Here is a 16,139-nt window from a genome sequence, read left to right on the forward strand (position 1 = left end):
TCTTAGCGAGCCACCCAGTATTTATTAAATATTCCCTGTGTGCGAAATAACGCCTTGTCAGGCTCTAGGGTAACAGTAATAAAAATTTAGACACATTCCCTGCTCTCACCGTGCTTAGTTCTGAGAGGCTTTCTGCTTTTAAGAAAAAGACTTCAATTTAGCTAGTACATTTTTGCCTTCTAAGTTCCCTTCCTAGACTTCTCCGTGGATGACTTTTAAGAAGTCATGTAACCTCTCAGCATCATTTTCCTTATCTGTAGGATAAGAACCACTGCTTCTCCTACAGGCTCAGTTTAAACTTTTATTAAGTGCCTTGTGTGTATGGCAGACATAGGCACAAAGGGCATAAGATAAGTAGGAGCTCAGTTCTTGCTCTCACACGGGTTAGAAAAAGAAGCTCTTACAATAGAAGTGAGAGGGCCTCACGAGAGTCCTGATGAGGAGTGCCTGATGGGAACCGGAGAACAGGACTGGAGAAGGGTTGGGATAGGTTTTTTAAAGACCTGATGCTTCACTTCAGTTGTACAAGGATATTAGAGTAAGCAAGGGAAAGATGGAAAGATCTTCCAGGCTGAGGGGCCAGCATAAGCAGCAGCATCGAGATGAGGGCCTGCATGGCATGTGTCACTGCTGGGTTGCATAAAGTGAGTGGCAGGGAGTGCCCAGAGATGAGGATCGGCAGGCCAGGGGATTTAGGGTTTGTTTGCTTCTTTAAGGGGCTTACCTTTGTGCTCAATGCACTGGAGAGCCATTGTGGAGTTTAAGCAAGGTCCGTAGAGAGACCCCTGGTTCTTTAGATGAGGTGCTGGTTGGGTCTCCTGGATTTGGTTGAAGGTAGAGAACCTAGTTAAGAGGCTGCAGCCACAGACCAAGTGAGTAATCATGAGGGCTGGAACGGTGACAGGGTTAAAAATGAGAGTGATGTGGGGCAGAGGGACAAATTTGAAAATGAGTTAGGAGTTAAAATTAGCAGAAGTAGATGGCTTGAAGATAAGAAGTCAAGGGTGACCAGGCATTTCCTAGCTTGGGTGACCGGTTTGGTAATGTTGCCATATCTGAGAGAGGGCATGTCAAAGGAAGAGCTGGCTGTGGGCCTGGCACGGAGGGGGTGACTGGTTTATTTAGTCATTTTGAGTTAGGACGTCTCTGTGAAAGCAGCCAGCAGACACTATGATGCATGACTGTGAGTTCAAGAGAAAGGTCTGGCCAGTGTTGCTAACGTGGAGGAAGTAGTGGAGCCATGAGAGATGGTGAAGTCATCAGGGAGAATATGCATAATGAGACAGGCAGAGAGCCAGGGTTCAAATTAGAGAAGTTGCGACACCTAAAAGGCAGGCAGAGGAAGAGGATCCTGCAGAGGAGACAGTGACGGGATGATGAGAAAGACAAGGGTAATGGCCTGGAGACCAAGGGTACTGATTTGAAAATTTCCAGGAGAGCATTGTTTATAAATGTCAAAAGTAAAAGATTGAAAAATGTCTTCTGGATTTGCTCTTGCCTAGAAACATTTGTCCGAAGAGAGGAGGAGGGGGTGAGATGGTAGCTAGAAGGACTCAAGATAGACTTCTGCTGATCTAAGTGTGCGTGCCCCTTTGTCCATCACACTGCCCTGTTTCCTTCACGGTACATGGTGATCAGTAAAGAATTGGGACACAAAGAAATGGCAGATGTTTGCCTCTTCTGGATTTTAATTGCTATAACATAGGTTACTTTCTTGAAGAAAATTCCATATGCTGGGAATCTTGCTCGGAAGACTTCCGTTCCATTTTCCTCCTCCCAGGAGTGATCGTGGCTGCTTTCCAGGGTTTCTGTCTGCGGTATAGTCTGTCCCTGGTGGGAATAGGGGGGGAGGCTGCTTCTCACCCACAAACAGCTTTTGTACTTGCAGCTTCCTTCTACATCCCACTCACACCCCCCGAAAGAAAGTAAGTAAATCAAGGCCAGGAAAGTCCTCTGGCTGGAATTGTACAGTGTTGAGTATTGTGTGTGAAGTCCAAACCCAGCTCTGATGGTGGGGCTTTAGAGTGAGCCATGAAGGTGGAGCCTGTGAGATGCCCCCAGGGGTGCTGGCCAGACCCCTGAAGTTTAGAGCTCACTCTGCCTCTAGCTTGTCTTAGGTGAGCTCTTTCACCTCTCTAGGACAGCAGACTGCTTCCCTGTGGAGTAGATGGCCCTTCAGGATGCCTTTCACTTCTGCCCTTCTACTGACAGTCACCATCTCGCAATGCTGCCAGTACCCAGTCTCTAGTGTTGGCATAACAAGCAAAGGTGAGGAGTTGTCTTCTTGTTTTTAAAGATTCACCTATAACTGAGAAATGCTATTATCATTCTAGAAATGACTGCGTTATAATAGAGAAATTGCTTAAGGAACTTCCTTGTAGTATTCTCAATGAGTCAGGGCAAGGAAGTCATCATTTATGGAAGCGGAAGATGGTAATTAGTGTTCCTGAGTTCCTCCATCTCAACCAAAGATCCCTTTATTATTCTTCAGTGGAAACTTGGCACCCAGGAGTCATGGGAGGTGACTCAGTCGGGTGTGTGAGGCCTCATTAGCATTGGCCCTGCTCCTTCTCTGCACTGTATTTGTCAAGGATATCTGGGGCAGAAGGAGCTGTTTCCCCTGCTCAGTCTGCTGGAGTTTGGCCTGCCTGTCTCTTAACTTGGGCTGAGCCACTAGGAAGAGAAAATAAAGACTAGCCACTCAACACTGAAGTGGTAAAGCATTAGAGAAGTAAAAGAAGCTCTAATAATTCAAACATGTAGATACTGTTAAGATCCAAAAGGGTGGAGGCTATCTTTTTATGAAAGCGCCACCTCTTTCTATGCTGATTGATTATTGTTTTTTTTCCTAAATATTTTCTGCACATTACAGATGCTTTCAATAAGTTTATGGATGAATTTCTTAACTTAGTAAGGTACATAAAACAACAGGATATGAGTTTTGACATTTAGGGGTGTTGCCTTATTGCTTCAGAACTTTGGGTTATCGTGTAACATGCCATGTCACATGATTTGACTGAATGCAGGGGGAAAAAAAAAAGCCCTCAACTTGGTTTCATTGGTTTAAATATAGCTCAAGGCAACAGACACAAAGTGAAGATGAGGAAGTGCTATACAGTATAGGAAACAGGAGCTTTTAAAGATAATTCACTGGTCTGGAACTGGTTGCCCAGGCCCTGATAAATGAGTGAAAACAAGAGCAGAAGTACCAGAAACGAGATGCTTTATTCTTGAGGTGAGAGCAAGGGAGTCTGGAGGCACATCAGGTAAAGTGCTTGGAATATCAACTTGCTTTTGCAGAGGTAGGGCTGTGTGTACAAAGTGATTAAGACAGAGGAGTGGAGGTTGGAGAGAAGACATTCATCGAAAAGATACTCGTCTAAACTTGCATATCCAGTAACAGGAACAGTCTTGGGTAAGTTGTAGTAGCTTTTAGCCATACTAATTAAATTTTTCTTTTTGCTGCTACAAAGTGTAATGATTGTGGTTCTTACTTCCTGCCAGTGCATATTTAATTACTGAGTATATGTAAAAGCAACTTTATGTTTTATTGGTTTCAGAGAGGGAGAGGAAGGGAGACTTATATTTGCAGAGAAAACATTAACAACCTTTTTTTTTTTTTTAATTGTTATTTATTTATTTGACAGAGAGAGACACAGTGAGAGAGGGAACACAAGCAGGGGGAGTAGGAGAGGGAGAAGCAGGCTTCCTGCTGAACATTAACAACCTTGATAGTGTTTAGTGCCATATAGTTTATGGTCCTGCAGAGACATAGAGTATTTTTATAGTAATGCTTCCTATCATTTTATTACATTAAATATTTTTAACCAAAATTCTGTGTAGGGTCTTAAACAATCATATACTGTTTAACATTATGGTTAGTGAATATGTGTCTTGCCATGTGTGGAAAAAGCAACTATAACTATTTGAGTTACTTATTCATTAACCTGTGTAAGTCTGTGTAAAACTAGCAGGCCAGGGGCGCCTGGGTGGCTCAGTCAGTTCAGCGTCTGCCTTCAGCTCAGGTCATGATCCCAGAGTCCTGGGATCAAGTCCGGAGTCAGGCTCCCTGCTCAGCGGGGGAGTCTGCTTCTCCCTCTCCCTCGGGCCCTCTCCTTGCTTGTGTGCTCTCTCTCTCTCACTCTCCCTCTCTCAACTAAATAAATAAAAATCTTTTTAAAAAATCATTTAAAAAAACTAGCAGGCCGTTTGAAAAGCAACCTTAATGCACCAAATCTACATTTGTAAAACATTTATTGAGAGATGATTATTCATCCTAAAAGGATCTTGTGCCTTACACAAGATCTGCCTTACACAGTGAACTTCCTTAGAGATTTAAAGGTATTTATGAAAACATTTATTTCTCAGTCAATCTCCAGGAGCATTGTAATCTTGAGAGGAACATAGCTGTGATAGAGAATGGGGTGATGTATAAGGGACTTTCTTATTTTATATAGGTTATATATTTGTAGATATATGTTTTTTACATATAAACACATAGTCATGAAATATGGAATAGTTATAGCATTAGGAAAACAATTATTTTTTTCAAGGATAAGGAAGAAAAAGTTAAAAAGAGGATGATCACTTTGCTTAAGTGCTTATAAGCCATGCAACAACAAGGTACCGTTGCATGGCTTATAAAATAAAAACATGAATAAGAAACTTTGGATAAACGTACACCCAGTAGTGTTAAAAAAAATTACATACAAATAACCAGGCATAATCAGATCAGCATGAGTACTGTCAAGTTTTAGGGGATAACCAAAAGGAGAAGTGACCTGTAATTCTCAGGGACAGCACCATTTAGTTGATTATTAAATTGGGCTTTGAAGAATGAGTAAATTTCAACATTTAAAAAATGATGGGAAAGGGTGTTCTTCTAGCCAGAGTTGGTGACATCTTGAGCAAAGGTTTGTAGGTCAGTTTTACTTCTCTGTTCAGAATTTTCCATTGCCTTTCCATCTCACCTAGAATGGACCTGGAGTCCTTATTCTGGTTTGCAAGAGCATACTTGATGTGCACCCTGCCCTTGGTTCCTCTTTCTTTCAGATACCATGTCTTTCCTGCCCTTTTCCGCTAGACTCTAAGATCCATGAAGCAGGGGCTTTGTCTTTCATGTTCCCTCCTGTATTCCCCATGCCTAGAACTCTAAATGCTCAGTAAACAAGTATAGAATGAATCCAAGAAATTCAGAGGCATCTAATGTGCTAGGACATAAGATGTGTTTGTGGGGGGCACCTGGGTGGCTCAGTCGTTAAGCGTCCGCCTTCAGCTTGGGTCATGATCCCAGGGTCCTGGGATTGAGCCCCACATCAGGTTCCCTGCTCTATCGGAAGCCTGCTTCTCCCTCTCCCACTCCCCCTGCTTGTGGTTCCCTCTCTCGCTGTGTCTCTGTCAAATAAATAAAATCTTTAAAAAAAGATGTATTTGTGGGATAACAGTGATAGGGAGTGCACATGGAGTACTGGTCTTGAATGCATTATAAAGTTGTGGGGTGATTTTGCAGGGAAGGGATATGGTAACATTGCAGTGTGGAGGATGGACTTGGAGAATCAGAGAGTGGAGATTGTAACACCATATGAAAGGTTGTATGGACAGTTCCTTCACACAGTTGACATTTGACTCATTTGCTCCATGCTAAGCACTGTGTTCAGTTCTGGGGATACAAAGATGACTGAGAAATAGTTCCATTTGGTAGGAGCAGATGTGTGAACATCCTGCAGTAGAGGTATCAATGAAGTGATGTGATGGGCACTTGAACCAGGGCTTTACCATGGGTAGCAAGGAGTATTAAGTCTCATTGACGGTTTCTTGATGTCAGCAGCTGCAGGAGTTCCCAGAGAAAAAAAAGAAGCTGTTAAGGGAACTTCAAAAAGTGTCTTTAGTCTTATATATATATTTTTAATGCAGAGACATTACCATGATTTTGAATTACATCTTGCCTAGAAGTTCTTATCAATACATTGATTGACCCATTCATTCGCTAGAAGAAAGATGCATATAGGAACAGCGCCTCTATAACTGCCTCTACCCAGTGTCTATAGTAGGTCAGATTTTAGCTCCATGGGAGTGCATCACTTTTGGGGCATAGTTTACCAGTCCACAGAATGGAGATGATGTCCTACAGAGTGGCTAATTGAATTAAATGAGGTGATGTATAAGAAAGTATTTTATATACCAAACTTTGCTACAGGTATATGGTGGTATTGTTGGGGGTGAGGATGGGTACTCTCCCACCCCAGATGAGAGTTTGGGATAGGATATATAGAACATGGGAAAATTGAAAAATGAGTTTTACCAAATATTCTGGGCTGGGGGGAAAGAAGAGGCAGATATTCTCTTCGTAATGTATTTATGGGGCTTAAAAACTATGCAAAAGGAAGTTTGCAGCCTGAGGAACTATTTGGACACCTAGTTCTTTGTGTTCAGCCATTCGTGATCTTTCTTGTCACTAATTTGACAGTTTCAGACCTGTAAGAAGAAACTGCCTTTCTCATTCATGTATTTATTCACTGAGTCTGTTTATCCTTCAAACACTTTGGTATAGTTGAAAGACTGGGTTTTAGAGCTACCAGACATGGGTTCAGATCTCCCTTCTGCCACTTGTATGATTCTTTTTTTTTTTTTTTTTTAAGATTTTATTTATTTATTTGACAGGGCACAAGCAGGGGGAGCGACAGGCAGAGGAAGAGGGAGAAGCAGGCCCCTGCAGAGCAAGGAGCCTGATATGGGGCTTGATCCCAGGACCCCAGGATCATGACCTGAGCCAAAGGCAAATGCCTAACCAACTGAGCCACCCAGGCACCCCCACTTGTATGATTCTTAATAAATTATAAAATATCTGAGTCATAAGATTCCTCATCTGTAAATGGCAGTAATTCCTAATCTGTAGGTAGTGATGATTAATTGACATGTACAAGGATCCTAGCTTGATATTTGGTGGGATTTAGGTGGTCAAGAAACGTTCCTTCCTCTCTTCTTTTTTTTTTGTAGTAAAATACATATACCATAGAATGTGCCATTTTAACCATTTTTAAGTGTAAAAATCAGTGGCATTAATTACATTCATGATGTACAACTATCACCACTATCTATTTTATTTATTTTTTATTTTTATTTTTTTAAAGATTTTATTTATTTATTTGACAGAGCAGAGACACAGCAAGAGAAGGAACACAAGCAGGGGGAGAAGCAGACTCCCTGTGGAGCTGGGAGTCTGATATGGGGCTCAATCCCAGGACCCTGGGATCATGACCTGAGCCGAAGGCAGATGCTTAACGACTGAGCCACCCAGGCGCCCCTACCACTATCTATTTTAAAAACTTTTCATCATCCCAATCAGATACTCCATATCCCATTAAGCATTAACTCCCCATTCTTTCCTCCTAGGCCATGATAACTTTTAATACACTTTCTGTCTTTATGAATTTGCCTCCTGTGTATTTATATAAGTGGACTTATATAACATAAGACCTTCTGTGTCTGGCTTCTTTCACTTAGTATAATGTTTTTGAGGTTCATCCATATTGTAGCACGTGCCAGAACTTCTTTTTATGGACGAAGATTATTGCATTCTATGAGTATACCACATTTTGTTTATCCATTCATCTGTGGAAGGACACTTGGGTTGTTCCCACCTTTCAGCTATTATGAATAATGCTGTTGTGAACACGAGAGTACAGGTATATGTTTGAATCCCAGTTTTCAGTTCTTTGGGGTATATGCCCAGAATTGGAATTGCTGAGCCATATGGTAATTCTATGTTTAACTTTTTGAGGGACCACCAAACTGTTTCCCCTCTTTGTTTTTTATTTTACTCTGCATCATTCATACATGTCTCCTTTAAGATCCAGAACTACTAGAGCTCAAGGTTGAAAGAAACCAAATTCTATTGAGTATTCGATGATCTTCATTATTTTTCTCTCTTTCTAAACAAATGTGAACCTCTCCAAACTCTCCTATTGCCTGACTACCACTGCAGAGATTTTCTTCTCTCTCTTTTGTTCTTTTCTTTCTTCAGTCTGCTCCCCTTCTCTTATGTTTTCTTTCCCTCTCCCCCTCTGATTCTGTCACCATCCCCCATTTTTCTAAAGGGAGGAAATCTGTCATGAGCTGGTCCTTCTTCTCCATCCCCCAGCCTCACTCGGACCTGGAGTTATTGTCCTCCTTACGGAAAGTGTCCTAGAGGTGAGATGCGATCAAGAGGCTAGATCACATTGATGCATAATAAACTTCTTTAAACCAGACTTTCAGAAGGATTGGCATTTATAATAAATAATGGCAAGTATTTGGGGAAAGTTGGGTAAAAAATAAGAAAATAGCATCATCCAAGAGAGGAATCGTTTTCAGGGTTGCCAGCTCAGCACACTCTTAGCAACAGCTTGAAGGAAATCATAAAAGAAATTTTCACAGACGAATCAGCCAGAAATAAACCCCAGACTGCCAAATCAGATGTGATTTCGTAGTCAAAGAAAGTGCTTTACATACCCTGTAATCCTGATTGGCCTGGTCAGTAATTGGAAGTCAGTATTCAGTTTGACTTTACTTATATCTCAGACCGTTATAAAGGTCTTCATTCATTGCATATCTGATGAGACACTAGTGGGAAAAAAGGATGTATCCATGCATCTTAGGAGAATGGAGTGTACACACATGAAGTAGCTAAAGTTAGAACTAAGCTACATTTAAATTTAGTCGGTAGTAATGAGCGATTGATAATGGTCCTAAGGAGAAAATGAGCCGCAGCCAGAATTTTGACCTTAATTTTAATGATTTATTAACACATGGACCAGTAGAGAGGTGAAGGGAAGAATATGGCAGGTAAATGGACGATGGGAATAGATAATGCAGCTGTGGGGAAGGGAATAGATTTTGCCTAGAAGGCACCCCACAGCAGGGTGATTCTATGGAAGTAATTAGAGTGGAAAGGAAGGAAAAAAAAGAATTGTGATCCAGACTTTCCATGACTAACCCCAAGATGACTACATCAGCAACTCAACATGTCCACAGGGTTTCTAAGACCCTCAAAGAAAGGGAAGTAACATTTACTGAGAATACACTTTGTGCTGGTAAATGCTAAATGCTTTCCTTCTGTTTGATAGTGCTTGAGCCCGTGAGGGGGTTTTATTATGCCCAAATTTATAGATGAAGAATCTATCCTGCAGGTGAGGAAATTTACCTTGCCTAATAAGAGATGGAGTCTAGGCTGCCACTCCCCCTTGTTTTCTGGGCTACATTTCTTTATTCCATAACAAGGCTTATTATATTATCTAAATTGGTGTTATCCAGTAAACACATAACATGAGCCACATCATGTGTATAGTTTAAAATTTTCTAGTAGCCATGTACAAAAAGAAACAGGTGAAATTAATTTTTTTAAAAGATCTTATTTGTTTATTTGAGAGAGAGAGCACGAGCATGCACGAGCAGTGGGGAGGGGCAGAGGGAGAGGGAGAAGCAGACTCCCCACTGAGCAGGGAGCCTGACTTGAGGCTTGATTCCAGGACCCTGGGATCTTGACCTGAGCCGAAGGCAGAAGACGTTTAACCGACTGAGCCACCCAGGCGCCCAGGTGAAAAATTAATTTTCATAATATACTTTATTTAACTCCATACACCAAGCAGTTGTCATGTCCAAACTGTATACATATCGTGTAATATATTAAAACTATTGAGATATTTTACATTTTTGTGAGCTAAGTCTTTGAAATCCCAAGTCCATTTTATACTTAATAGCACATCTCAATTTCGGCGAGTCACATTTTAAGTTGCTGCATGTGGGTAGTGGCTACCCAGTTAGTGTGGGTCCAAGAAGGGTATTGAGACTCATCCTAAAAAATCAAGGGTGGAGGCTCTGCCTTGAAGTCATTGGGAGGAAATAAGATGGGGCAAGAGAGCAGCTTCTCTTAAGATAGAAAACTATAGAAGAAAAGTACCATACATGAAAGGCAGGACTGCTCTTTAAAAGCAAATAAAAACATAGAGTATAACATTCAGAGTTGTCGAGTCATTGTGTTGTATGCCTGAAACTAATGTAAACACTGTGTGTCAACTATGCTTAAATAAAAAATTAAAATTAAGAAAGTAAACGGGGCGCCTGGGTGGCTCAGTTGGTTAAGCATCTGCCTTTGGCTCAGGTCATGATCTCAGGGTCCTGGGATCGAGTCCCACATCGGTCTCCCTGCTCAGCCAGGAATCTGCTTCTCTCTCTCCCTCTGTCACTACCCCTGCTTGTGCGCTCTCTCTCTTTCTGTCTGTCAAATAAATAAAATCTTTTCTAAAAATTAAAAAGTAAAAAATAAAATTAAATTAAGAAAGTAAAGATGTGGGGCACCTGGCTGGCTCAGTTGGTGGAGCATGTGACTCTTGATCTCTGGGTTGTAAGTTCAAGCCCCACAAAGGATAGAGAGATTACATAAAAATAAAATCTTAAAAAAAAAAAAAAGTCATTACTGTATCGTGTAAGGCATATTACTGACCAAAGGGCCATTTATGGAGGGCGGTAAAGTCATACCAATCTTTATCACTACCACCAGTAACGACCACAGGAAAACTACGGCATTAAGTGCTAGATGCTGAACCATATTTAGTCAGGGGATTAACATGTCTTGGCAAATCTACTAACCATTAAGAATGGAACCACAGCTTTTTTTTTTTTTATGTTATGTTAATCATCATACATTACATGTGATTAGTTTTTGATGTAGTGTTCCATGATTCGTTGTTTGCGTATAACACCCAGTGCTCCATTCAGTACGTGCCCTCTTTAATACCCATCACCAGGCTAACCCATCCCCCCACCCCCCTCCCCTCTAGAACCCTCAGTTTGTTTCTCGGAGTCCATAGTCTCTCATGGTTCGTCTCCCCCTCCGATTCCCCCCCTTCATTTTTCCCTTCCTACTATTTTCTTCTTCTTCTTTTTTTTTTTTAAACATATAATGTATTATTTGTTTCAGAGGTACAGGGGAACCACAGCTTTTAATGTATATATGCATGGTATTGACAAAAGACTCAGTTCTTCCAAAAGCCTAATGCCTTTTTCAGATGGAAGCTATAATGTCTGCTTGAGGAAATAACCATGAACAAACTACCTCATATGGGAATTTCCACAGACTTCAGCTCTATCCAGAGCAAGATAAAGGATAGTTGCAGGCTTCTATTGCAGCAGAACAGGAATTATTTTAAAATGTTCTTGGAATTTCCCCTTCATCCTCTTCCTGTGATTGTGCCGCCTACTTTGTTGTCTTTGTCCCACTTAACTTCTGTCACTCCTGTCTTTCAGTCTTTTCTCACTATGCTTTTTTCTTTTTCTTTTTTTTTCTTTTTGTTTTGTTTTGTTTTGGTAGTAAGCTGTGTATAGGGTCCTGTTCTCTGCTCTCTTACCTGTGGGACTTTAATTCCATTCCTACACCCGAAAAATGAAAAGGATGAATTAGAATCCTTCACAATCATTCAGGGTCCCTCGCTTTGCAGCTTAGAGCCTCACTTTTATATTAACATTGTTGTGCCACCATCTCCAGAACTCTTTTCATCTTGTAAAACTGAAATTCTTATCTTCACATTCTCCTCTGCCCCCAGCCCTGGGCACCCACCATTTTACTTTCTGTCCCTATGGATTTGGAGATTTCAGATACCTCATATGAAGTTTAATCATATAGTATTTGTCTTTTTGTGACTGGCTTATTTCACTTAGTGTAATGTCCTGAAGGCTCATTCATGTTGTAGGTCTCAGAATTGCCTTCCTTTTTAAGGCTGAATAATATTCCATTGTGTGTATGTATCACATTTATGAATTTTTTTAATTCATTTGTCAGCAGACATTTGTGTTGCTTCCACCTTTTGGCTGTTGTGAACAATGCTGCTGTGAATATGGGTATACGGATATCTCTTGGAGTCCCTGTTTTGAATTATTTTAGATATATCCAGAAGTAGAATTGCTGGGTCAGATGGTAACTCTATTTTTTTTTTTTTTTTAAGATTTTTTTATGTATTCATTTGAGACAGAGAGATACAGAGAGAGAGAGAGAGCATGAGCAGGGGGAGAGGCAGAGGGAGAGGGAGAAGCAGACTCCCCGCTGAGCAGGGAGCCCGATGTGGGGCTCGATCCCAGGACTCTGGGATCATGACCTGAGCTGAAGGCAGACGCTTAACCATCTGAGCCACCCAGGCGCCCCCGGTAACTCTATTTTTTATTTTTTGAGCATGGCCATACTGTTTTCCATACTGCACCATTTTATATTCCCACCAACAGTGCAGAAGGGTTCCAATTTCTCCACGTCCCCAACATCTGTTATTTTCCCTTTTTTTTTCTTTTTTTTTTTTAAATAGTAACCATCCTAATTTGTGTGAGGTAGTATCTCATTTTGATTTTGATTTGCATTTCTCTAATCACTAATGATATTGAACATCTTTTCATGTACTTATTGGCCATTTCTGTTTCTTCTTTAGAGAAAAATCTATTCAAGTCTTTTGCCCATTTTTTAAAAATCTGGTTGGTTTTTTTGTTGTAGTTGAATTGTATGAGTTCTTTATAGATTCTGGGTATTAACTCCTTATCAAATATATAATTTGCAAATATTTTCTCCCATTCCATGAGTTGTTTTTTAACTCTTTTGATTACGTCCTTTGATGCACAGAAGTTTTTAATGTTGATGTAGTCCCAATTCTCTATTATTACTTTTGTTGCCTCTTCCTTTGGTGTCCTATGCAAGAAGACATTGCCAAATTCAATGTCATGAAGCTTTTCCCATATGTTTTCTTCTAGGAGTTTTATTTGATCCGTTTGGAGTTAATTTCTGTATATGGTGTGAGATAAAGAGTTCAACTCAATTCTTTTGTATGGGGATATATTTCCTATTTTGGGCTTCCTGGGTGGCTCAGTCTGTTGAGCATCTGACTCTTGTTACATCATGATCTCAGGGCCTGAGATTGAGCCTCACTTGAGAATCTTTCTCTCTCCCTCTCCCAACTGCCCCTCCCCCGACTCGCACACACTGTCTCTTTCTCTCTCTCTCTCAAATAAATAAATAAAAGCTTTTTAAAAAATTAAATTTTCCCATTTGTTGGAAGACTCCTTTTCCCATTGAATGGTCTTGACACCCTTGTCTAAAATCATTTACCCGTATTTGTGAGGGTTTATTTCTAGGTCTCAGTTCTATTCCATTGGTCTGTGTGTTTGTCTTTATGCCAGTACCACACTGTTTTGATAACTGGAACTTTGTAGTAAGTTTTGAAATCAGGAAGTGTGAGACCTCCAACTTTGTTTCTTTCAAGATTGATTTGGCTTTTTGGGGTCTCAGAATTCCATATGAATTTTAGGATGGATTTTTCTATTTCTGCAAAAAACATTACTGAGATTTTGATAAGGATCAAAGCCTCATTTTTGAATTCTGTAAAGCAAGGGTGATATTTTTTACCCAGCAATTTAATTCAAGGCAGAAGTTTCTACCTATAGAAATGTCAAGGCCTGAGGCTTGGGGATGGCCTTAGGCATCTCTGGATGGTAGGAGGCACATGCTGGAATAGTTTCCTTAGAGCAAAGATTAGGGACAAGGAATGATTTCCTGGCATGTACTTGTAGCAGTGCCTTAAAACATGCTTAAGGAATCCTGTAGGGGATCTTTATTCTCTGCTGCAGACACACTAAGAGCTAATACTCTTTTGACTTCCCTGTGACCCAGTAGTAGTATACCGAGGTCACGCCATTCAGTGACCAACATTGCTATAGTACTTTATTATCTTTCCCCAGTTCATTTCTAATGAATACACTATTTAATTCTTACAAAAAGATTGTGGGGTAAACAAGCATATGCTGTCTTTGATTTATAAGCAAGGAAAGTAAAGGCTTTGCAGAAAACTTGTGGGTGGCCATGTAATAGCTAGAATGACAGAAAAGCCAGAGGGAGGCCTCAGGAGCTCGTGCAGCTTTCTGCCGGGCAGTTGGGCACCGTGGTCACAGGGCGAGGATATGATCACTCCTTGTAGTGGTGGGGCTTTATGGGAGCCCTCTAGTGTAACCCACTGGCTCCTTTGACTCTCCCCTGCCTGTCCTTATGGGCACACAAAAGATTGTGCTGAGTTGGGGGAACAGTGGTTGGGGAAGGGGATTTATGGTGGGAAGGTGATTCACAGTTGGAAGGGAAAAATGGCTGGAAATGAGGCCAGACAGGTGAGTAAGTACACTGTAAAGGGTTATGCTGTTAGAAGGTGAGGAAGGGACAGTAAAGTGTCCTCCAAACTGAGAAGGCATTTTGACACCTGAAGAGGAAGCAGGTGACTCCATACAGTTTTGAGTTTTATTCAGGGTAATTTACTGACGGCAGTGGGGGGTGGGGGCGGTAGAAGGGGCGGCGGTGGTGAGGGGAATCTTGCAGAAGACGAGAAGATGACACATGGCAGCTGCATAGTTATTTTCCGTAAAGTCCGGACCTTAGTCCACAGATTTTATAGAGCAACAGAACATGCAGAAGGGCACTGTAGTGAGATCAGAGGGTTTGCACACACCTCAGAGGGCTTGCATGCACCTGATCAACAGCTAACCTTTAATTAGATCTTGCGGCACCACCTGTGCATTAGGAAGGGGGAAGACTGTATTATCTCTAACACAGGCCAAAACAAACCTCCCCCCATCCTGGCCTTGGCAGGCATTTCTAAGGTATGTATGTTAATCTCCAAGGGACCTGGAACATAAAGCCCCCAAAGAGGTCATCAATTGAACGCAAACATGATAGAGGGCCAAAGATGGGGTCAGTATTGTCAGCACTCCTACATATGTCTCATGTGTTACGCCAGGGTCTTTGAACTGTATCCCATATAAAATAGACATCCATGGAAATATTTTAAACTGAAACATAGTATGATCAGAGTTGCATTAAAAAAAAAAATCTTTGCAGTGAGAAAAAGGAGAAATATTGATGATAATGGTGATATGTATTTTGTATTTAACATTTATTATGTGTCACTTGTCAAATGAGTTTATTCAGGAATAGCAGAGGAATTGCAATTTGGGACAGGCAAACTATGGCAAACCACAGGTAAGTCCATAGAGACAAAGGGAAGGTTGTTTTTATTATGTGTTAGGGGGAAATTGGGGAAGATTGTTGTGAACAAAAGTTTGCTGGAAAAGAACAAGAGTTTGAGGCTAGAGGTTTCTGGAGTGGGGAGAGATTGTCCCTCTTCTTCTCAAAAGCCAGAGATAACGTTCCTGTCGGAAAAGTGCCCTTTTTTTGTCAAGATAAGAATTACCTTCCTTCTTGCTGCAGGTTATGCAGGCCGCGGCGAGTGGTGCGTTGTTGAGAGCTCCCCCTTCAGGGCTTCCTGAGTCCATTTTCAGTGAGGTTTCCCTTACTCCTTCCATTAACCCATGTGATTTTCATAGGAGCTATATGGGGTATGGTTATAACCATCCCCTTTTTAGAAATAAAAGAAAAAGAGCTAGTAAGAACCAAAGCTGGGATCTGAGTTCAAGGCTGGTTGACTCTGAACCCCGCCTCTTACGGAAGGGAGAGTGAGGATGGGGAACATCAGCTGGGTATGCAAATACGGTATGGGGAGGGTGTTAGGCACGTAAATGTCAATGAAGAGAGGAATGGAGATGACATTTCATACATTAAATCAACTGGTTTTAGTGACTGGGTTGGTGAGAAAGAAGTTGCTGAGGAAGACTTTGAGATTTTAGCTTGGCAGCTAGGTGACCAGGGATGCCTTTGATCAAGATAAAGGACATAGGGGCACTGCTGTACAATATTCAGTTTCCCCACTCCCCCACTGGTGATAAATAGAACATAATGAAGCATGCCATTTGTCTAAAACCTTTACCATATCGGTAGTGCTTGTATGCAATTATTTTTACGCAAGGACATGTTTCTATCTAGTTAAGATTCACTGTGATATAAATTTTAGGTTTATTTCTCTCTAACCTAAATACTCAGAAAAGAGACAGACGTTGATCTCTCATAAAATTTGCTATTAAAGGTCCTAAATTCCAAAGTACAAAATTAAGTGAAACTTAATACTATGGCTAGGGTTTCTTTATACTGTGTTCTTTCTGCTTATTTACTTTAGGGTTTTGAAGTGTGTGTCTAGGTCTTCATTTACCTCTTAAGGGAATTGCATCTGAAAGCTAGCCCTTCTTGCTAG

General features: G+C 41.0%; 1 protein-coding gene across 4 annotated transcripts in view; it reads left to right on the top strand.

The window, feature by feature from the left end:
• Positions 1 to 16,139, top strand: part of LIMS1 (LIM zinc finger domain containing 1) — a 156,836-nt gene that overhangs the window by 61,555 nt on the left and 79,142 nt on the right. The window contains exon 1 of one of the 4 annotated variants that reach the window (XM_032419462.1): positions 2,140 to 2,268. The exons of 2 other annotated variants lie outside the window; for them this stretch is intronic. The gene's annotated coding sequence lies outside the window, so the exon portion shown is untranslated. Of the gene's footprint in view, positions 1 to 2,139; positions 2,269 to 2,301; positions 3,416 to 16,139 lie in introns of those variants that run through there. One more of the 4 variants, XM_032419460.1, reaches the window with a different exon arrangement.

Source organism: Phoca vitulina, unplaced genomic scaffold (assembly GCF_004348235.1).
Source record: "Phoca vitulina isolate PV1807 unplaced genomic scaffold, GSC_HSeal_1.0 scaffold22, whole genome shotgun sequence".
NCBI classification, from domain to species: domain Eukaryota; kingdom Metazoa; phylum Chordata; class Mammalia; order Carnivora; family Phocidae; genus Phoca; species Phoca vitulina.